Source organism: Bos grunniens, chromosome 7, assembly GCF_055505025.1.
Source record: "Bos grunniens cultivar Pamir isolate PY7600 chromosome 7, Bosgru_T2T1.0, whole genome shotgun sequence".
Taxonomy (NCBI): Eukaryota; Metazoa; Chordata; class Mammalia; order Artiodactyla; family Bovidae; genus Bos; species Bos grunniens.
In genome coordinates this window covers 33898510-33921177 of record NC_141171.1, presented here as the reverse complement: position 1 = coordinate 33921177, position 22668 = coordinate 33898510, and the positions used below count along the sequence as shown (strand labels likewise).

Here is a 22668-nt window from a genome sequence, read left to right as displayed (position 1 = left end):
AGTAATAAGGCAACCAAATAAATATGAAGAAGAAATAAAATGAATTCTTAAGGGTATGACACTTAAGATTAGAAATTTGAAGAAATGAAAAAAGAGAGAGAGAATCTAAAGGCAGTAACGAAGAATGGAGCAAGTGGAGACCTTCTCCAAGAGCCTTCTTTGACCACTCTATTTAAATATATCCCCTTTTTATTTCCTAGTGACTCAGACCATATTCTTGATCTGTAGGTTTATTTACTTCTCTGTAGTCTGTCTCTGTCACTAAGTGGAAAGCTTTATAAAGGCAGAAGCCACGCTGTGTTTTATCCATCACTTTGTCCTTATAACCAAGCACAATGCCTCCTGCTTGGTAGAAATAAATATTTGTTGAATAAATGAATGAATGAACACATGAATGAAAGCCTAGAAAGACTGTGTTATAAGTTCATGATTTTCCATTCTGATAATGTATCAGTGGCAAAGATAATTCCAAAAAGGTAATTTATTCAAATAAAGTTATGCCTTTCTGTTTCAGGAATAAACACAAATACTCTTGGCATAACCCACCATTTTCTGAGAGGTCGTTAGAAAATTGCACTTATCTATAGCTTTCTGAATATGGGAGGTGATCCAGGATATATCTGCTGGCTATATCAGAGAGATAACCTTAAAATAACCCTAATGTCAGAGTTCTGTTGACATAAAAGGTTCTAGTATAGATATTAATAGAGAAAATTATTATTTATTTATTTTAAAATGTATTTTTAATTGGAGGATAATTTTTACAATGTTGTGTTGGTTTCTGCCATGTGTCAACATTAATCAGCCATAGGTATACATAGGTCACCTCCCTCTTAAATCTCCCTCCCACCTCCCTCCTCATCTCCCCCCACCCCCACCCCTGCTCACAGAGCACCTGCTTTGGGTTCCATGTATCATATAGCATATTCCCACTGGTTATCTATTTTATATATGGTAATGTATATGTTTTAATGCTACTCTCCCAATTTGTTTCACTCTCTCCTTCCCTCACTGTGTTCACAAGTCTGCTTTCTATATCTGCGACTCCATTGCTGCCCTGCAATTAACACATATATATGGAATCTAGGAAGATGGTACTGAGAAAATAATTTATATTTAAAGATAAATAGTTGGCAAATTATACTAGTCTAAATTTCCCCAGAGCAATCCTGTAGAGTTGCAAGTTGTAAGTGAGTTGGCAAAATTTGCTCTTTTGGAATGTCTCTTGCTCCCAGTTGCTCTGCTTTTCTGTGATGGGACTGCATGGTTCATGAGTCAATGTCCTACTCATCCTGAGCACTCTAGTTATTAAGTCAGAGAGCCTATGAGTTAGCCACCATCTGGGGGAGGTGGACACTGTGTGGGCAGTGAGGTGTCAGATCAAATCTTTTTCCTCTCTTCCTTGCTTCTATCTTTAGCAGTTTAAGCAGCTGAGGAGACACACGGCTCAGCCATGAGTCTCCACACATGGTGTGTATCTCCTCACATTGTGACATCTGCTTCCTTCAGAGTTACATTTTTATTCTTCTATTCAAGAAAAGCAAATGTCCTAGACTCTGTATTTAGGTAGTTTGATTGAAAACTCAGCTAGGGTGATCATGGGTTTCTATTTGCTGGTTTATATCTCTTGTTTGGCATATTTATTAATAGCTCCTCCTTTAAAAATTTTTTATTTTAATGTCGAGTATGGTTGATTTACAATTTGTCTTAGTTCTGCTGTATAGCAAAGTGACTCAGTTATACGTATATATATGTATATGTACATATTACATATATATATACACACACACATACATTCTTTTTCACATTTCTTTTCATTATGGTTTATTATAGGAAATTAACTATAGTTCCCTTGCTAAATGGTAGGGACTTGCTGTTTATACATTCTATTAACATGTATAATAGTTTGCATCTGCTAATTCCAAACTCCCATTCATCCCTCCCCCACCCCCTCTTCCCCTTTGCAACCACAAGTCTGTTCTCTCTGTTTGTGAGTCTGTTTCTGTTTTGTAGATAGGTTCATTTGTGTAGTATTTTAGATTCCATATATAAGCTATATCATATGATATTTGTCTGACTTACTTCGCTGAGCATGCACTTCCATGTTGCTGCAAATGGCAGTGTTTCACTCTTTGTTATGACTAAACACTATTTCATTGCACATATGTACCACATCTTTATTCATCAGTGAACATTTAGTTGTTTCCCTGTCTTGGAATAATTCCTCCTTTTGATCTCAAGAGTGTCCTGAGCTGGATTATGAATTAGCCCTCATTGTAAGTCATTTCTCGAGAGACTCTTCTGAGTTCCGAAATCTAGAAAAGAATCATCAATTAGTGTTGAGTAGTAGTAGACACTGGCTAAGTATTGCAGAGTATCCAGAAGTAACAAAGCAGGTTATCATCATTCATTTCTGATAAAGTCTTTTAAAGCAGGTTTCTAAATATTCATGGTTTACAGGGCTGTCTGACGGCCCATGGGTGTCAGCTAGGAAGTAAATCAGCTGGCTTTAGGTAAAACTAGTAGGTCTATTGACAATCTGAGAGATAATTCTTCAGAATCCATGTTCTGTATATCTCTAATAAAGCAAAATGTAAATAAAATATTCAAGAACATCATAAATAACGGAATAAGGTAGTTTATAAAATTTAAAATTGGATTTCTGTTGGCAAAATAAACCCTATAGTATCTTACATGTCATCATTTTTAAAATATCAACCTCATCCTCCTTGAACGTGCAAGATGAAAGCAGCCTTGGTGAATGAGGAGGGCTGTTCTGTGTACTACGCATGACGTGTGTGTATGTATTTACAGGTGTTTTCCTCATCAGACATTGAGCTCCTGTCCTGGGCTACCTCCCTCATCTTCCTTTAATTTTTTCAGAGATTGGAGGAGAGCAATTCTGCATAAATGTGGTTACCTTATTCTTTTTCCTGTTAAACTTCATATTATAAATGGCAAAAATATTTCTTTACCATTACTCTGTTAAAGGTCAGTTCATTTATTTTTGCCTCATGGAAAAAATTTGTACAAGCACCTGGCTTTCTAAGGATTCACATTTATGACTAAAGGCACATGTTTCCTGTACATATTTTCACATCATAAATTAAGCAGATTTTACCTTTCATCACAATTTTCTCTCTTCCTTGATGAGTAAGTAGGGCACTGGCGGAAATATTTTCATGAATCTTTCTTTTTTTTTCTTGTGTTTAGCTAGAATGAATATAGATCGAAAGCTTCAAAGAAGCAGGAATCATGCCCATTTTATTCAGCATTTGTACTTAGCATTCATCATAATGGATTGTACATGCTAAGTGGTGGTGGATGGGGTGCTCAGTCATGTCCAACTCTTTGTGGCCCCATGGACCGTAGCCTGCCAGGCTCCACTGTCCATGAAATTCTCCAAGCAAGAATACTGGAGTGGGTTGCCATGTCTTATTCCAAGTACATGCTTAGGTACCCAGTTAATATTTCTTCAATATTTCTTCAATATCAATGATCTCATGGGTTCTATGATAATAAAAGAAAGAAAGAAAGTGAAGTCCTCAGTTGTATCCAACTCTTTGCGACCCCATGGACTGTAGCCTACCATGCTCCTCCATCCATGGGATTTTCCAGGCAAGAGTACTGGAGTGAGTTGCATTTTCCTTCTCCGTCTATGATAATAGTCATAGATTTAAGCCACAGTCATATTCTACACTCCTAGCCTTTTATACTTTTGACATTTTCACAACCTCTATTTTCTAAATAAGAATAATCTTTTCCTTAAGCCATTTCACAAGGTTTAATTTCTAGTCCACTCTAGATAAAGAAATTCAAGATAACACATGGATAAGGATGTAGAATTGTTTGCTAGCTCATTTGTTAGTTAATGTGATTCAAATTCTTGGCTCAGAGAACAGTTACCTTCCATTAACACAGTCATTCAACAGTGAGATTTACCTTCATGTTCATAAAGCCTATAATGTAGATATTCACCATAAATACTGGGGGTGCTTCATTTATGGTTCTTTGTTAGGGATAGGGGAGGGAGAGTAACAGAAACCAACTAACGTTAATGTTGCAATGATAAAATGTAACTTTCCTGAGGTACTAGGATGCAATGGGAACTACACACAAAGCAAAGGTCCTGTATTGAAATGAACAAAGCAGAAGGACTTTTTTTTTTTTAAGACTCTTGGACCTCTCAGGTACCATGACCCAGGTCAATTGCATAAAAGGATCCAGGGAAGACAAAAGAAGAGATTTGTGAACTCTTGCCTGGATTCCCACTTCTCCATGAGAAAGAGGTGAGAGTCGTTCTGCCTCAATAGGACAACTCAGAAAATGTAAGATCTGCAGATCCAGGTGAGGTGCTGTTGCTGTCAACTGGTGGCAGCAGGGCAAAGGAAGAAAACAGAGGACTGTCTGAAATGTAGTTCACTCTTAGTGGCAGTTGTGCAAAGAATGCCTTCTTCCCATGCACCAAGGGTAGAACTCATAGGAAAGATAGAAATGGTGGTGGTGCTGCTGCTGCTGTTAAGGCGCTTCAGTTGTGTTTGACTCTGCAACCCCATAGATGGCAGCCCACCAGGCTCCCCCATCCCTGGGATTCTCCAGGCAAGAACACTGGAGTGGGTTGCCATTTCCTTCTCCAATGCAGGAAAGTGAAAAGTGAAAGTGAAGTCGCTCCATTGTGCCCGACTCTTAGTGACCCCATGGACTGCAGCCTACCAGGTTCCTCCATCCATGGGATTTTCCAGGCAAGAGTACTGGAGTGGGTTGCCATTGCCTTCTCCAGACAGAAATGGTGAAGCCATGTCTAATTCTGTCCAAGAGAACCTCTCAGAGAACCTGAGAATTCGAAGAAAGAGTTTTGTATGGCATAGATTACCTGGATTCCTGGGAATGTGAGGGCCAAAGAAGAGAGGGCTACCAAAAGAATATGTGTATTTGTCACATTGCAGGAATTGTAGGGATTAAGCCTGCAGTTATTGGGGTATTCCTCTAGAAAACTCACTAAGGTTCTGATGAAATATATGAGCATCTGAACATCTTTCACCGAGAGGGGCCTATTGCTAGTTGATTCTAGCATTTCCTGTATGACTGCTCTTGAACCCAGCGCCTCTTTCCCACTTGGATTCAACCTTGGGGATGTCAGAAACTAGTTAGAGGAGACATGGTGAGTAGAGAAGGAGAGATGATGCCCCTACCCAGCTTCTCCCACATTTTCACTTGCAAGTTGCTGTCAGTAGTAGCCTGAGAGGAAAATTGAATTTGCATTATTATCTAGGCCCAGATACTTTAGAGAACTGAGGCAGTTTTGGGATTTTAAAGTGACTGGAGGACATTTTATACTTAAATGAAAACAGAAACTTATGGGGTTTACTAGAGAAAGAATTTCACGCAAGGGTAAGAGAAAATTATTCTTTTAGTGAATAAAGTTTAAAGGGACAATGGGAGATAAAGTTGCATTTTGATTACATCCCATAAGGCACGCTACATCAATTTTTCTGTTATTCTAGTTAAAGTGAAAAAGGAGAATTTATTAAAATATTGATTTAGCCAAAAATTTCATTCGGGTTTTTACATAACATTGTACAGAAAGGCCCGAATGTAATTTTTTGCCAACCCAGTTGTTTCTTATTGGAATTCATGTCAGGAAACATAGATCTCACACAGGGAAATTACTGAGAATTGTAAAGCTGTTATAACCTTATTCACTCTCTCCCAAACCTGTTTCTCTTTGTATCTCATCTTCACTCTCTTCTCAGTAGATCAGCTTATCTCAGCTCTTCCATGTAAGAGCTGCAAACCATTGTAAAGGTCATTTTAGTTCAGGTACCAAAGAAATTAATTGGTATCTCTAGGTTTTATTCCAAATTTCTGATAGGTGGAAAATTTTCTGAGCTTATCTTGACTTGTATAACTGTATGTCTTTGGGTACAAGAGTGTTTGATTCCGGTATGACCGCAGGGGCCCACAACTGTCAGGGGAGACCAGAAAGTTCTCTGAAAATAGGGGAGTTTGTTGTACAGGAATTCCATCTTTGTTTACTACAAAACCATGCAGTATAGAGGCCATGGGAAGAATGCTGGTAGCTCAGTTATTGGCAGTTTATCTGGGGTGTAAGAGTATTTGGTTTTATAGGTTGAAATCATCTCAGAAATGTCAATGATTCTAGGTATATGTGTTTTATAGTATATTCTGCTAATTAAACATCTTAATAAAACTTCCTGGGAAGTGTACTTGTTCTGTATTTCACATATGTCCAGGATTTCTAGGAAAGGGGATCATACTGACTGATACTTATTTGAGAAAAATCACATAGATTTGCATGGATTGATGCATAAACTTGGTCAGTTTGATCATGATGCTTCATTTCCTTGATATAGTCTTGTCTTCTCACTTGTATTTTGAGCTGAGGAGACAGCTTTGGGAGTTTGGGAGTGTTGATGTGGTTAGAGTTTTCAGAGAAAAATATTGGTGAGAGCTACAGAGAGAGATTGAGAGAAAGAGGGAGAGGGTGCTCCAAACATCTTTGAGAGTGTGGGATCTTCAACTGACTTCTCAAAGCTGGGAAAATAACTACCAAAAATGGGCAATCAAAACAATACCCTGAACACAGAGAGGGTCAGACATTGTTGGAATTCCCATTAGCCACATGGAGGCGGGTGTTGGGCAGAGTATTCAGAAGGTTATTTATTGCCTCATTATTGAGGCAAAATTAACTCCAGACTAAAGATGAAGGAAGGAAGTCAGAAGGAGAAGCGGGCAACAGAGGATGAGACAGTTGGATGGCATCACTGACTCAATGAGCATGAGTTTGAGCCAATTCTAGGAGATCGTGAAGGTCAGGGAAGCCTGGCGTGCTGCAGTCCATGGGGGTTGCAAAGACTTAGCAACTGAACAACAAAGACTGCTTTGGTTCTTCCTAACAAAGTTTCAAATAAATTCTTACAAAGATCAGACATTGTAAAGTAATTGCTTCTCAGAATAGAGGTTCAGAAATCTTAAAAACAAACACAAAATAATACTGGCACCTGGATTTTTTAAACTAGGTTGCTCTAGACCTAGAACTGCCTTTTAGAGATGTCCTCAATTGAGGCAAGAGGGCTGAGCCTCTGTACCTCTGCAATGACTGATATTTGGAGGTTCTTTGGGAAGAAGTGTTTGTTACTAGTAAACCCCTGCATCTGAGATTAATTCCTTGAGTGGTATCAGCTGTAAGCAATCTGCAGTCAGCATTCCCAATCCCTCTCAGTAAAATCGTGAGATCTCAGCTTTGGTCTTGTGAGCTAGGTCTGGACAGGACAACCCAGGAATCACTTAAAACTCTTACATATTAAGACAGTTTATGGGCAGTTTCACCACTTTTTACTTTTATTTGCATAAAAAAAAGTCAGACACGGGATTTTAAAAAAATAATGTGCCTTGAAAGAACCTGAAAATCATGTCAAGTTCAAGATATTCAACTTTCAGATTAAGAGTAGGAGGTGAAGGTAAGTGCTTTGCTTGATGGAACAGAAGAAACTGATGCATATTCTAGAATTCTGGTCTTCTATCTTCACCCCAGTTCATTTTCATTCTTAGAATCTCTCAGGTCTAGAGAACTAGAGAATTGAAAGTTGTTTCCCATAGTTGAAAGGTTTAGAATTTGGTCTCTACTGTAACATACTGTAGAGGCTAAGCCCGTGATTGCAGTTTGCCTTTCAAGACAGTTTCTTCTTTTTTTATTTTCTAGAACTACTGTTGCTTTGTATAGGATCAGGATAGTAAGTAGATTGAGGTTTTAAGTTCCAGGAGTAGATTGATGAACATATATAATCTATTGTACTTTTTTCCCTGGAAAATTGTTTTGAGTAAGTTTGTTAATTTTTTTTCTTTCTTTCTGAGTTTAATAAGAATCACCTGGGTTAAAGTGACGGTTCACAGAAATGGCTCAAATTCTGTTGTTTTGAAATGGGCTCTTTGGTTGGATTATCTCAAGGTTGGGTATTGAGCACCCTTCTATAAAGCTACCCTTGTTTCAGCTAACAGGTTTTTGTTTTTTTTTTCCAGCCTCCAAAACAGAAGTTTTATAGTAAAATAAGCAACAGAAAACAAACCAGAGGTAAGTAAAACCAATCAAACATACACATTAGAAAATGGCAAGAGAGATCACTAACGTGAAACCATTGCTATTATACATTTTCAGCAACAAAATTTAGATACTATTATTCTTTTTTTTGTCAATTCTTTTATTTATTTTTTTAAATTTTATTTTATTTTTAAACTTTACATAATTGTATTAGTTTTGCCAAATATCAAAATTAATCCACCACAGGTATGCATGTGTTCCCCATCCTGAACCCTCCTCCCTCCTCCCTCCCCATACCATCCCTCTGGGTCATCCCAGTGCACTAGCCCCAAGCATCCAGTATTGTGCATGGAACCTGGACTGGCAACTCGTTTCTTACATGATATTTTACATGTTTCAATCCCATTCTCCCAAATCTTTCCACCCTCTCCCTCTCCCACAGAGTCCATAAGACTGTTCTATACATCAGTGTCTCTTTTGCTGTCTCGTACACCGGGTTATTGTTACCATCTTTCTAAATTCCATATATATACGCAGGTTTTTTTGAATCCATCTGCATTCAACCACAGGGAGTTTTTCTGGCAACTGTAAAAGGCTACTGGTCTTTGGTCTCCCTGCTTGTTATTCTGCTTACTAGGTTGGCTTTTCCTAAAACAAAGAATTCTCTCCTAAAACAAAGAATTCTCTCTGAAATGCACAGTCTACACAGGTTGAAGTGTTTCCAGAAAGAAATTGTTTTCAATTTGATATTTAAGTCCCATGGTCTTTTACTGAGCGTTTATAATGTGCTAAGTGTTGGGTTATGTGTAGGGATACAAAAATGTTCAAGATAGGATATCTGCCCTGAAGGAACTTGATCTAATTGGGATACAATAAAGACCTTGGCAAATAATTTCGCTATTAAGTAATGTGTTTTATAAAGATGTGCACAGGGCTGTAGTTTACAGAGAAAGTTGTGGGAATAACGTTGATGTAAATGAGGCGTTATCAAGTTGTGGTATCTTTGTCAGAAGGCTGCAGTTAATACACTTAGGGAGTGGTCAACTGATTTGCCTAATTAGCATGCTAAGCAGGAATGATTTCTAAGGCTAGCCAGCAGATACTGTGGACCATGAAGGAAACGGATACAGAAGGTGAATCTCCATGCAGTGCTTAGGAATTGGGAAGCAGAGGGTTGAAAAGAGCAGACACAAAGCAGAGATAAGCTTTCGGTGGTGAGGAGAAACAAATTGAATGAATAAGTAATGCCTGCTTAGGATGACAACCCCCTGAAGCTGTGGGAATCTAAAAGTGAGGTGAGAAGCTGGGAATGAAGGATAAGCAGACCAGCCCTCCTTAGTTTAATTTGACACTTCCCCGAAATGTATGTTATGTAACATTTCCTAAATCACCTTTGGATTTAGAATAAATGTTAATGGTAAAGTTACTACTATTGTATGTTCAGTATGCATTTCTAAAGAGACTGCATTTATTTAGGATTGTGTTGCAGTATGCCTATCAAATTGACACATAAAATATCCTGCAATTACAGTATTTACATTAATATTTGGATTAGTTTCAAATGCTCCTTCCACTTCCCAGGAACTCCTCTAATGTACCTTTTTATATTTTAAAATAAAATAGTTCTTGAGAATGCATTATCCATAGCACACTGAATATGGAGTTATGTTTGGTTTTGTCAAAGCAGGAATTTACTGCAACTTATTTTTTTAGAGAGAAAGTAGGATGAGGAACAGAAGGGTGGGAAAGAGGTGGATGTCTCTGCATCTCACTATGTATCTGCTCCTTGCTTTTCACACTCATCTTCATGATTTGTTTTCCTTTCCCTAATATTTAAAAATTTTGAAACATTTTAAAGAACACTTGAATACCTTTCTCCTAGATTTCCAAATTGTTCACATTTTGGTGTTCCACTTTACGACATACACAGCTGGTCCTCTTCTCTTTCGCTTTGTTTTCTCACAGTATCATTATGAACTCAGATTAAAAAAAAAATCAGTGTTATCCATTACTGTCCTTATTTTTGCTGTAAACATCAAATTAAAGAATCCTAATACTCCCTGTAGATGTCAATACTCTATTCCAAGAGACTTCTATCATTTTATGCATCAATGTCTTAAAAGCTCTGGGAAAAATGGTTTAAAGCAAACTGGTGTATTTTATACAGCCAAAAGAGCTTTGGATACTTGGAGTATTGGGGTTATGTAGGATCTTAGAAATAATTTTCTTGTATTCTTCTCAAGCTTTTGCATCCACTCAAGCATTTACCACTGAGAATAAGTGAAACAAAAATATACCATCTGTAAGTCTGCAGCTTAAACTGAAGCTGCCATAGGTAGGCAATGTCTTTGAAATCATATTTATCTTATAAAACACATCTAAATTTTTGTTTCTTCTGTACTATACACTGACTTTTGTTGAAGATTAATATTTAAAATATATTAAATATAAAAATGAACGCAACTATAAGTAAATGGGTGTTCATTACAGTAGGGTCTGCAACTGTGAAAGACGGGAAAACTTGCATACCATTCAATAGAGGATAGGTTAAATACACTACAGATTTATGGAATGGGTATTGTTATGTCTCCTTCCACAAATATATAATTATGTCCTATAGTGAAAGGTAGTTTTAAGGCCTGTAAAGCAACTTAAGAATGATAAAGAGGAACAGAGAGTATGGCTGCTCATCCCTATAGGAGTGAGGGATAAAGTGACATTTCAGAGCAGAGACCTCAGGATGGGTAGGAACAGATCGGAGAGGTTAAGGATAGGAATGCTATCTCTAGCTTTATCATTTTGAGTTTTGAGTAATGTAATTATTTAGTGAAAATAAGATTAAATTATCAGTAAAAGCCCCTAAAATTAAATAGAAACACATATAAATGAACCTGATGTTATGAAATTGATAATACAACCACACAAAGTAAAAATTCAAATAGCTTTGAACAGCCCTTTGTTAGAATTCATTCACAGCACAGAATGGCAATAAAATCTTAAACTGGACTTAGCAGGTTTGTTGTAGGTATTGATATTGATAATGTAATTCCAAAATTATTTTAAGTATATTAGAAGATAAAAAAAGGTGAGTTTATATATTCATCCTTTGGGGAATCAGGGTTTTCACTGTCAAAGAAGGCAGATTGAAAGTTGCTCAGTCACATCCAACTCTTTGCGACCCCATGGATTATACAGTGGAGAAGAAAATGGCAACCTACTCCAGTATTGTTGCCTGGAAAACACCATGGACAGAGGAGCCTGGTAGGCTACAGTCCATGGGGTCACAAAGAGTCAGACATGACTGAACGACTGGAATTCTCCAGGCCAGAAGACTAGAGTGGGTAGCCTTTCCTTTCTTCAGGGGATCTTCCCAACCCAGGGATTGAACCCAGGTCTCCTACATTGCAGGTGGATTCTTTATCAGCTGAGCCAGAAGGGAAGCCCAAGAATACTGGAATGGGTAGCCTATCCCTTCTTCAGGGGATCTTCCTGACCCAGGAATCAAACTGGGGTCTCCTGCATTGTAGGCAGATTCTTTACCAACTGAGCTATCAGGGAAGGCAGATTACATAAATGGTATTGTAGAACATAAGGAACACCCTGTGTTAGGGAATGAGGATTTAGGAATACATGGTTTTTGTTAAGCCTTGCAGCTTATACAATTGTGGAGACTCTTTTTAAGAAAAATTAGAAATACTAAATTAGGTATAGAACCTTAGAAGGAGCTCATTAGCTTCACAGTGAATCTTTGTCTCATCTGCTGGTGTTGACTTGGACTTGAAAGCATAGGTGTATTTCCTTGAGCTATAAACTGGAAAGGTCTAGATATAAGAATACCCTTACAGCAATGAGCCCACTTAGTGCTCAGAATTTGTTTTCTAAATACATTCATCTAGACAAAGAAATGAAGGTCTCTAGAGAAATGGTTGACCCAGGTCTGGGCAAGAAAAGCACAAGGAGATACTGTCACATCTCATGCCACATATAAGAAAGTGCTCCAAGACTATAGGGGTGGCATCAAGATTATAAGCATTTTGCCCAACTTTGCTGTTTATATGTATATACTTACATGCTGATATAAAGACACTTACCCCCAAGCAATGTTCAGCTCATTGTTCTATGTTAGAGGGAATTGACCTGATGGCCAATTAGTGTTGGGAGCTGAGCTTGGTCAAATTGAGGGGAGATGGGAAATTCTCATAAGGGAAAGGGCCCAGAGCCATTACTCAGGGATGGGGTTGCATATGTCTTACTACAAAACTCACTCTGCGCTCTGCTTTTCAGAGAATTTGGAAATGAGTAAAATTATTTCCCTGTGAATATCTTGATTGGCTCTTTGTTGGATGTTGCTTACCCAAGGAGATTGGGGTAGGGGGGTGTTCTACTCTCCTCAAACAGTTGTGTTTTCACCTCCTCTTCTGATTTTGTCCATAATTAAAGAAATGAATCTACTTATTGGCTTCCCTTGTATATAATTAAAATGACTCACTAACCGATAATGACTTAAAATTCTTTGACATTTCCTAAATTTGTTTTAAACTCATAAATCCTGTTATGTATAAAAACCAGTTGTACCAGGAGAAAATAGGTCCTTTTTTAAAATTAAAGATGATACAGGAATAATAAACACCTTCTTTCCTATAAGGACCTTTTTTGAGAGTTAATGACTAGCTGGGTTAATGACCTTAAAATTTTAGGACCCTCAGTTTTCCCAAAATTCCCAAGACTGAAATAATTAGCATTTAAATAAAAGCAAAAATAGTGAGACCAGTAGGATATTGGCGAGATGTCAGAGACCGTTTTTATAGTGCAAATTATGAGAAAATACTGAATGTATGTGATGAATTGGTTGGCCTATAAAAAGAACCGAAAGCAAGTAATTACTGGAGTAAAAGGACAGAGGAACAGAAAATAGTAGAGGTTGGCCAAAGGAATTATGACTGGGTAGTTTAGTACCATTCAGAGTGGGTAAAAAGGAAAAAAGTGCTCACTTACAATGATAGTAGGAAATAGTAGTTCAAATACAGTCCTTGTGGAAATTTCAACCAGGTATTAATGGTGCAGTTTTTGAATATGCTATAATTGAAAGTTGGCTTTCAAAATTCAATGTTACCCCTTAAAAATGGGCATATAAAGTAGAGAGAAATAAATGATAAGACTCTGAGGAATGCTGGTACCATGAATTGTTGTTAGAGCCTCACTTAGATTTACATGATGGTAAAACTGCATGAACAATTTTTGTGTGTGTGTGATGGATCAAAAGGAGAATAGCTACATGTACTGTTAAACTCAGATAAAGAGAAAATGCAGAATAAACTTGCATCTTCCAAATCAAACCCATTATATTACATTAAAAAAAACCTTAAGTATGCTGCTACTTCCCAGAAAGGCATACCTTATAATGTAGACTAAAACTGCATTAGAATGGATCAACATTTTGTAAATTTGAGAAAAAAGAAAGTTCTTTAACTGATTTAACTAAGGCTGAGCCTGTCATTAAGAGTATAGCAATAACTAGTAGAGGCTGTAGAAATTGTTATTAAAAAAAAAATTTGTTTACTGATTTATTTTTGGCTGTGCTAGGTCTTTGTTGCTGTGTGGGCTTTAGGAAGACTTGGAAAGCTGATGAGACATCTATTTGATATGGAGATTTAAGAAAATTGGGCCAAGAATATAAAGAAAGCCAGACGGACAATTACGTGTAAAGACTGACGATTGTTACACAACCGCACTGAGTCATTCTTAGCACTTAAACAAATGATTACCAGAAGAGAACAATGCATTTGAAATTCACTGTATGTTTCTCTGGAAAAAAAAGTCTGAGGCAGACCATAAATCTTGTTTGTATGCTTAACATAAGCTTGGGTTCTTGTTATTTTTTTGGCGTCACCTTCGTCATTCTAAAGTTACAGAATCATAGAATCAGAGTTGGAAGGACGTCTAGAGATGTCAATTAAATTACTTCTCTGCATCAATTTACCTACCTTTTGTGTAAACATTTCCAGGAACAAAACATTTTACAGCTCTCCCAAGGAGACTGTTAAATCAGTCCAATGTTTATAAGCTCTCACAGCCAGTTCTCCATATGAGTGTCATATTTACCCTCATTCCTCTGTTCCCCGCCTTCTCACCTCCCACTCCATTCAACTTCGTATTTATTTTTCATATACTATTTTTCTTTATCCAAATAAATCTGTTTTTCTTCTTTCTGCAACTCTATGACAGGTTTTTTTTCTAATGTCCCAGTGCCATATTTGTTTTTCTTATATTTCTTCTCAGCATCCCCAGATCTTTTATATTTTCTCCTAAATTCTAAGTAAGCTTATTTTGTCTTATTTTGAATTGAGAGCAAATGAACCAAAATGCTAGAAATCAAGCTGGGAGGAAATGAAGAGATTGGAAAGTATGGGTATCTAAAGGAGCATTTTCACCAATTGCAGAGTTTAAAGGCATTCTTGCAGGCTTAGGAAAACCTCAGTGCAGATGACTGCCAAACTCTCTTAGGTTTACTTACCCAGACAAAATTGTTGGGGATGTTCACTGGCCAACACTATTAGCATACATAAAGCTCTCTGTTGGAAAGTTTACAGAATCAATTAGAGTTCAGAATATTTTTTTAACAGTATGGTTGAGGGACTCATTTAATGAATTGCATTTCAGGATGTTTCTATTCTTGTAGGAACTGCCTGTAAAATATTAGCGGGTGGCACATTAAGGCCATAGGAGACTGTACACTTAAAGAGGTATTTATTTGGATATATATTTTCCATCTAGCGTATTACCACATCAGTATAGAGGCTGTACTATTTCCTAAGTTGTCCCAAACTTTGTAAGTTCCATAACATTTTCTGAAGAAGAATTGGTACTTTTTATCTAGACTCACTATCTACAAATTGATTTCCAAATAAATCCAGTGATTCTTATTTTGTGAGCTAATTTTTTTTTTTAATTTGTAACATTTATTTAGGCAAAAAAAAAAATTTCCTCAAGCAAAACTCTGTATACACAGCATTAATACCTAAGTTATGTCCTGATTTAAAATATAGCATGATTGTAAGCTGAATTCTTGATTCATTTATATGGACAATGCTGAAGGAGTCCTGTTGAGTTTTCACCATCAAGGCAATCCCTTGATTTGCTTGGCATTAAGTGGATATTTTTGGGCTAAGTGAGGAGCACAGTTATTTCCAAAGTTTCTGCTCTTGATAACCATACAATTGTAATCTAAAAGTAATACATATTTATTAAGTTTTGGATAAAAATAAAGCAGTATTTTAATTTATAATATTAATAGAACTTCTACAACCTGTTTATGTTTGTGGAGGCTTACTATTTGCAGGATGTATTCTGTAAAGAATCAATGTCTATCAGACAAGAATTGTATTGCAGTAGTAATGCAGAGAAATAGATTATTGTTTTGAGTGACTCAGGAGTGGGAGTATTGATAGTTTGAGGTCAGGGCTCAAATACATGGGACAAGGATTTGGGGGAAGCATGAATGAATCTGGAGGGTGATTGAAGAATTCTTCATAGCTGAAGAAATAAATTTATCACTTAATTACATTGTGACAACAAGGATAGCCCTAGCAGATAACTGAAGAAAAAAAAAAAACTTGCTTTTTTTTCTGCAAGTGTGCATGTGTGTTTGTATGTATGTTTATGTTCTCTTTTATGGGATGTTTAATTATGAATATGAGGTATAATGAGTGTCCTGGTGGCATGTGTGTTTAAAAATAGTCTTTTCTTTACTGTCAATACATAAAATCTATTCTGGAGCCTGAAGCTATAGCCTGTTATTATTCCTAACCTCTGTCCTTAAAAGCCTATCTGCTAGGTAAGGAGACAGTCAACTTTTTCTGTAAAAAGACAAATAGTAAATATTTTCTGCTTATAGGCCATGTGGTCTCCATTGTAACTATGCAACCATTATTATAGCTTGAAAACAGCCATAGACAATACAGAGACAAATGGGCATGAATGTGCTCCAACAGAACTTTCTTTTCAAAAACAGATAGCAGGTGGGGTTTTGTCTAAGAAGTGTAGTTTACTGACTTTTGTTCTAGATTAGTGATTCCTACCCATTAATCACTTCAAACTGTGCTTTAAGAATGTTTGAAAAGGCTTTTTTTAGTCCTTTCCAATGAAGCCTATAAGAACTGTATTGCAGTCAGTGTCCCTTCAATGTGAAATATTGGAAGCATGAATGGGGTACTACTTCTCTTCCAGAAGTGCTAGAATGACTCCCAGAGAAGCCCTGAAGTGAGTGCAAGAAAGAGCTCTGGCATAAGAAACAGGAAGCTTGAGGTCTAGTGTCTGGCTCAGACGGTAAAGAATCTGACTGCGGTGCAGGAAACCAAGGTTTGATCCCTGGTCAGGAAGAAGGGAATGGCTACCCACTCCACTGTGGAGAATTCCATGGACAGAGGAGCCTGGTGGGCCACAGTCCATGGAGTTGCAAAGAGTCGGAAACGACTGAACGACTAACACTTTCACCTTCTGTGACTTCAGGTCTGGGTTTCCTCAGTGCCAGAGAAGGATATTGGGACTAGACAGTCTTCAAATTCTCTACCAGCTCTAGGATTTCACAATGCTAAATTAAGGTTCTTGGCAAAGCTCTTTCTGTAGGAAGTCTCAGTTCGTGGTCTCACTTTTGAGTCGTTTCCTCTAACAGAGCCAACAGCAGGCACTGGTAACTTTTAAAGGGGAGCACACTTCTTGTTTCTGCCTTAGGAATTGATAAGAATGATCATATTTGGGCAGCTTTTAACAGTTTTGGGACTTGCCATGTAGTCATTGCTTCTCTGTGTGAGACTAACATTGCCCTTGAAGATACTTGTGGATAGAATTAGGAGTATTTTTCTTTTAAAATTTGTAGCTATAGTGCACATTAAAAAAAAAATTGGCTTACATTCTTGTTGTTATATACTTTATCATTTTTAAGAACCACATTATTTTTTACATTTTAACGTGTGTGAAATCAAAAGGCATCATGCAGTTGCTGCCATGTAGGTGACAATTGATATGCATTTGTTAATGCTTATATATATGTATCTGTGTGTGTGTGTGTGTATATATATGTCACATACATGGATATTGATATTTATATAATCTAAAGCTTGCAGGAGAATCCTGAAGACAGTTATGAGGCATGATTAAAAAATGCTATTTCACCAAGGATCTTGAAACAAAGGAATATTTTATATGGAAATTATGAACCTTAATGACTCTGAATTGATCAGTAATTTGGAATCTAGATGTGAAGAAATTTTAGAAATAATTATTATGCTTATGTATTTTTTTTCCATGAGAATCAGTGATTTAGTAAACACTTATGTCTAAACAAATTCAAAAGGGCTCTTTTTGTAATATAAAATTAATAATAATGCATTCATGTTCATGGAATTCTCCAGGTAACAATACTGGAGTGGGTTGTTATTCCCTTCTCCAGGGGTCTTCCTAACCCAGGGATCGAACCCAGGTCTCCTACATTGGAGGCATATTCTTTACTGTCTGAGCTACCAGGGAAGCCCCTAGATCTATAAACATGGTACTATTAATTATGATGGGAAATGTTTGAGAATTTAGAAGTAAATACTATAAATTTAAAATAATTAGGAAGCATAATATGTCAAGAAGGAGATTTCATTTTGCCTTTCAGCACTGAGAGAAGTACAAGATGAAGAAAACAAATCTTGATGTATGATTGTCAGCCACAGAATGAGCCAAGATTACCAGTGGAATGCTACTAAGTCCCTTGAACACTGACCTTGCCTGTCTTCTACCGCAAGGTTTCTAGCACCTAGAACAATTCCTGGCAAAGAGCTGGCTGCCCATAATTTTTTGTTGAGTGGTAGGAAAAGTAGCCCCTAGAGCAATATTGGTGTGTGGGAGAGGCAAGGCCGTGCAGAGCTTGGCTTTGAGGGTCAAGAATGTTTACCAAAGTTACTCTTCACACTTGTTGCTCTTACACTTGATCTCTGAGTTCATTAGACAAAGATGCATGAGTCAGTAGCACTGATGTTCAGAAGTACAGGTGTTTGTACTGAAACTGTAACCTTGATAAAAGAAGTTAACCAGTTTGAATTAAATGAGAACAAAGTATGAGTAATCCTTGAACTTTAAAGAAAATATAACTCTGCTATTAAGATCTTGGCAAAACACTTTCTAGTAGTATTCCTTGATGAAACTATCCTTGAGGCATCATCCTGAGAGAAGAAACCAAAAGCCAAGTTCATCAGTTTCTGTACCAGTTTTGATAGAAGCAGATGCTAACTACACAGAATTCTTGCAGAACTTGTTTCCATATGGTCTCCAGTATGTTTTGTTCCTGCAAATTTTAGAGTCTGGAATACTTTGGGATGCTTAGGTGTCATCACCACCCAAGCAAAACCAAATTCTTATAAAACTTACGAAAGTGTCTTTTGGGATAGAGAAGTAAATTTATTTTTTTTAAGTGTTAAGATGTTAAAGATGATAGCCTTGCTGGGGTGGATATTAAGATTTTTAGTATGTACATACGGGCCTTAGTTTTCTTTAAGATCCTCCTTGTGGAGTTATCTAAGACATCTAATAAATATATCTAATACATGTGAAGTTATCTAATTCTAATCACTTGATTCTAAATCAGTGTTCTTTGACATAGTAACTCTAGGAATAAGTATATAGATCAGTCTTATGGACTCTGTGGGAGAGGGAGAGGGTGGGGAGAAGAAAAAAAAAACGTATGTATTCAGAGTTTAGTTGAGGAAATGATGGCAGCATATATTAAGGAATTAGAATATTGTTTTATATATATATATATATATATATATATGGATTATAATTTTGTGGAGACATTTTAAGTGATAGAGAAATAATAAGGAGCAAAAGATCAGCGAGGGTAAGATGACTTCATCAGAATTTTGGCAGACCAAGCAGGAAGGGTTGAGTATTCCTGGCAAGGGAGGTGATGAGTGAAGTCTGAGAGATGGATATAGTGTACCTTGATGCAAAGAGGAGACAATTGTTGTGAACACAGTGGAGAGCAAGAATCTGGGAGTAGAGACAAATAGATGAATAAAATTAAAACCGTTGATAGGATGTCCCATGAATAATGATGGCATACACACCATCTCCTAGGCTGTGTCGTAGTGCTGGTGAGTCAGTGGTGGAAAAGACACATGTAATATACTGCCCTTATGTGACTTACCTTCTAGTTGACTGCAGCAGACAAGCAACCACCAAGTAAACAAATATAAGAAGCAAGTTTGTGATAAGTAATGGTAGTGATACTGCTATATGATGAAGATGACATGAGCTGGATGCTGCCACAGTGGAAGTGGGAGATGGCAAAACATTTTAGGTAGGGTGGTCAGAGAAAACATCTCTAGGGAGTTGACTTTCAAGCCAAAATCTAAAGGTTCAGAAGGAGTCAGGTAGGTGAGAGGTAGAGGATAGAACAGATAACACTAAAAGACATTGATGGATTCTGTAAACTAACAAAAGCTTAAGGCCTGGAGACAAGAAGGGCGTAAGAAGCTCAAGATGAATTGGATGGATAGACAAGACTCAGATCATGCTGGACATTGAGGGACAGAGTAGAGAATTTGAATTTTGTTCTTCGTGTTATTAACGGAAATTCTTTGGAAAGTTTTGAGTGAGAATGTTTTCCAATATGACATAGTTTCATAAGACTGTTCTGGGTCTTGTGTATATAGTAAATTGAGTGGATCACTCATCATCATCATCACCATTATCACCAAGCTACTACCTGTATAGCACTTACTCTGTGTCACACAATATTCTCACCCCTTTATAAATACCCATTTAATCCTCATAACAACCCTTTACATGCATGCTAAGTCACTTCAGTCATGTTCGACTCTGCACAACCCTATGGGCTGTAGCCTGCCAGGCTCTTTGGTCCATGGGGATTCTCCAGGCAAAAATACTGGAGTGGGTTACCATGCCCTCCTCCAGGGGACCTTTACATCCAGGGATCGAACCCATGTCTTTTTCATATCCTACATTGGCAGGCGGGTTCTTTACCACTTGTGCCACCTGGGAAGCCCAGCAACACTATGAGGTAGGTACTATTATTATGTCCCACTTTAGCGATAAAGTTAGTAAGCTACAAGGAAGTCAATTCCTTTCACCAGGTTTACATAGTTATTTGATACCAAGGCTAGTCTTTGAACTGAAGAAGTCTGTGCTCTTAATCTCTGTGCTGTCTTATAAGTAAAAAGCAGGAAATGTTACAGAAGTCTGAGAGAGAACAGATAGGATTTGGTGTGGTAGGTTAGAGCTTAATTTAGAAGGAGAATTGGTGCAGAAAGGGAAAGTCATGAATGGTGCCTAGGTTTCTTATATTGGATTACAAAAAGTATTAAATGTCAGAGTGGGTTTGTGTTGATAAATAGAAAAATCACAGAACCCAGTAGTTTTGGAAGGTGCTATAGAAAATGCTTGTTTAAGAAAGATGTGTTGGATTATGGGGGATACTGTATTAGAACTGCAAAGTCTGAAAATCAGGGAAGTCTTTGTTACTTTTTCTGCAGTAACTCCTCTGTGAGAAGCTGGTGGATTGGGTCAGGCAGTGGCCATGGGATTAGAAAAGAAAACATAGCCATGAAGGATATCTTTACAGAAGATTTTTGTCTTTTGAAACTTATTGGAAATGAGAAATGAATCAGAAGTGTGTACCTAAGACAGCTGAGGAATCTTTTGTGTGACCTGGATGTTTTTTTTAATCTCTGAGCACTTCAACTCTGTTTCCAAGAGTTGCATGAACTCTTAGGCAGGGGTAAACCCAATTTCCTGGACCAACCATCTTCAAATTAGTACCCTTACCTTTGAAATGTATCATGCACAGAATGGAAATTATACAATTAAAATTTATATCCTGCTCATCACTTAGAAATAAAAAAATGCATTATATTCATCAAGGGTTTATTCTGCATCAGTGAGGTGCCAGGGACATAATGGTGGCAAAAAGAAAACTCATGTAGCTTTGCTTTATTTGCGAATGTTATCTACGCTTTGTACTTGTGATGCACCGACCCACAGTGCATAATGGAAAGAACATACATGCATGTGTTAAAAATAATGCGACTGTCCACAGAGTTCCCTTAGAGATGTCATGTCATCAAAGTCAAGTATCCAGAGGCTTCATTGTCTGTGGGTGGGGATGGTTTTTAAAATGCTTATTGTAGAAACCTCTTGATACTAGTTCCAGTTTGTATTTTGAGCAAAATAATTTCAAAACATGACACACAAAAACATCAAATGGCAACAAAAATTTAAAAAATGTTTCCTGTTTTCCTTTATTTAACACACATTGAGTGCTAAATTTCTGTTTTCTACAAAGTACAGCTAATTAAGTTTGGTCACTGCCCTGCAGAAGTTTGCTGTCTGCAGCAGATAGTGCGAACAGCCATCTCTTTTTTCACATGGGATGAGGCCATACCAAATTGAGAGTTGGGAAAGCAACTTTTTTGAGGGAGACTGTAAATGTTGTTTGAATGAAAACAAAAGGAGAGGAAGCTGTAGGCAGCTAGGTGGAGTGAAATCAAATGCACATGTTTGCACATCAGAGAGCTTCGTGGAATCTCAGGGGCATCAGAAAGAGGAGAATCTGTAAATGAACCCATGAGAGACTATTGAGGAGTGGCCAGTTCCTAATGGGGTGGCACCAGATGTCTAATTTAGTCTGTGCTGGGAGAATTGGGAAAATAGGATAAACATCTTGGCAATGAACACAACAGCCAAGAGAGTTAATGTCATAGAGTAGAGTGAGAGGGCTAAATGAAGAAGAAGAATTTGTTCCCTCAAGTTAACTGCTGGCAGATAAAGAAGAAATTGTAGTTGCCTAGGTGAGAAATGATTGAGTCTGATGCTGAGACAATGGCAGACTAATGGAGAACAGGACGGTGTGGGATTATCAAACCTCAGCTAGATTTCAGAGCTTGATGGTGCCTTAAAATATAACCTTCCAGATGAGAAGCCGAGATTATATCTTTTATTATTCGAGTAACATTGAACCAGTATCCTAATATGGCTGATGGCCAGTTTTAGTAATCTGTAAGACGGTGTCCTGGTGCTGTTGTGACCCTACTGACATCATGTATGTGTGAACCACATAGATAGTAAACAGGAAAGGCATAATTATAGGAGACATTTAGGAAGCCATAGATTTTGGCAACAGACTCCATACAGAGTGAGAGAAATGAGTCAGAGTTTAGTCATTAACACATTCTGTTCTTTTTGGTCATAAGTATTTATGAGACTCTATAAATGAGGATGAGTAACATTCACTTGACTGTTAAGAGACACATTGGTAAAACAGTTTTCTCTGTTGGCCTTTTGTACTGTAACTCCCAAATATTCCATTGCTGGAGAAGCAATCATTGGTGCTGATTGTTTTTATTGTGATCTGTCATTTGCGTAGCACAAACATCAGGTCAGTTGTTCCTTTCTTACCTTCTGATCCAGGGTATCTCTGAACAAAAGATTTAATTTTGTGTGGCTATCTTGGCCATGCTCTTCAGTGTCATCCATGGATCTCCTTGTCACCTTCATTGGCTATGTTTTGCATGAGTGTTTTGTATGGGGAGTTTTATTTTCAGCAGAGT

General features: G+C 37.4%; 1 protein-coding gene across 19 annotated transcripts in view; it reads left to right on the top strand.

Moving 5' to 3' along the window:
• Positions 1–22668, top strand: part of PRR16 (proline rich 16) — a 1143323-nt gene that overhangs the window by 265137 nt on the left and 855518 nt on the right. For 6 of the 19 annotated variants that reach the window (XR_015167119.1, XR_015167118.1, XR_015167093.1 and 3 more), the window contains 2 exons: positions 8041–8092; positions 13643–13918. The gene's annotated coding sequence lies outside the window, so the exon portion shown is untranslated. Of the gene's footprint in view, positions 1–4173; positions 4290–6779; positions 7482–8040; positions 8093–12343; positions 12428–13642; positions 13919–22668 lie in introns of those variants that run through there. The other 13 variants (XR_015167121.1, XR_015167097.1, XR_015167105.1 and 10 more) reach the window with 6 other exon arrangements.